Consider the following 1,685-nt stretch of genomic DNA (forward strand, 5'->3'; position numbering starts at 1 on the left):
CAACATGGTCTTTCTGGAGGGTCTTCTGCTACTGGCTGGCTCTTTTTAGTGTACCTCCTCTATCTCGATATGTGCGTCCTTGCCCCCAGACTTCACGGTGTGCCCTTGTCTCCAGACCTAAAACCCAAGAGCCTATTCGGTCATTGTGGGGGCAGTGTGAACATCCCGTCTTTCTTCACCATGTCCTGTCTCTTCTCTTGAGGAGGAAATGTGTCTTATCTGCCTCTGTGCTGGCCAGGTATGTGGGGAAACATGTCTCCACCTCTCCTTTGTGTGATGATTCCTGCTATCACATCCTCCTCTCTCTTTGCCTGACTATCATGTGACACTAACCAGCTATGATCTGTAAGAAGTAGGCAGGGAAGAAGGGGACTGGTCATGGAAGAGGAAGCAGTGCGTGCAAAGGCCCTGAGGCAGGAGTGCACGACCTGGTTTCTCCTCTTGGCTCTGGGCTTCTCTGATGGTTCCCAGTGGGCCCATGCTTCTCCGCGACTCCTTCCATTCCAAGGTGGCCACCCACACTGTGGAGTGGACAGGTGGCAATCACTTCAACAGTGGATTCCTCTGGCCCAGGTTTGAATATTCCACTTTATGAGAAGATGCTGGAGGAAGCGAGAGCTGGGATGGTCTTGCATTGGGCGATCTTGTGTTCAAAGCTCAACTGTGCCGTGAATCCTGTGCTTCAGATAAGCTCCTTCAGCCCTCTGAGCCTACGTTTCCCCGTCTGTAAGAAGGGTCTTTAACATAAGGAGTTTTAGACTGTTAAGACAAAGGAGGTGCTTTAGGGACACGTCTGGGAATCAGAGGCTAAGGACTGAAAGCAAGAAGCCCTCAGACTCGTAGGTCCCCTGGAAGAACTCCGTGTTAAGCTCCTGGTCCGGGTGTCCTGTCACAGGAAGCTGTGTGCCTGGCCTGTTCCAGGGGCTTGAGGAATGCCGACTGTATCGTCATAAGAGGTACTGGACACACGCAAAGGACTATTCCTAGTGCTTCCCAACTGCAGATGGGTCCAGTCCTCACAGCAGCAACTCTATGAACCATTAGCCTCCCCTTTTACAGGTGGGGAAACCAAGGCACAGAGAGGTTAAGCCACTTACTCAAGGTCACACAGTCAGTAGTTGACAGAGGCAAGGTTTGAACTCTTACCATCTGGCACCAGACTACCCCACAGCAAGCGCCAACAGTCCCGCGTGGAGGCCTCCATAAGACAGGCCCACAGAGACCGCGGGAAGGGGCTGGAACTCAGCAGGGCTCCTCTACGGCTGCCGTGTGACCATCATCAGCGCCATCAGGGAGCCATGGGCCACCCTGGCGCCCTGATTGCAGGGAAACACACGCCCTTTGCACGAAAGGCAAACCCACCCACAATAATCGTTGAGCCAACAACAGGCAGCTTAAAAGACTCCTGAGCCCGGAGGTGCCTAGGAGGAAACGAGGCCAGGCAACGTGCCGCCACTGCCCAAACGAGCAAGTCACCCTTTGCACCAAGCTCCTTTTATGGCAGGGCTTGCTGTCATCATTGCTTTTGGGAGGAGAGATGGGGAAGTCGCAAGACCTTGCTTGTGCTGCTTAAAGGATTAATTTCCACGTGCAGCATCCTGTGGGACTTGCAGCCACTCCCTTGCTTCTGTGGCACCCGGTTTTATTTCACCATGCAGAAGCCTGATGGGAATGTTCTAGGAACT

Source organism: Echinops telfairi, unplaced genomic scaffold (genome assembly GCF_000313985.2).
Source record: "Echinops telfairi isolate 266 unplaced genomic scaffold, ASM31398v2 ScPeMD7_7457;HRSCAF=8495, whole genome shotgun sequence".
In the NCBI taxonomy this organism is placed as follows: Eukaryota; Metazoa; Chordata; class Mammalia; order Afrosoricida; family Tenrecidae; genus Echinops; species Echinops telfairi.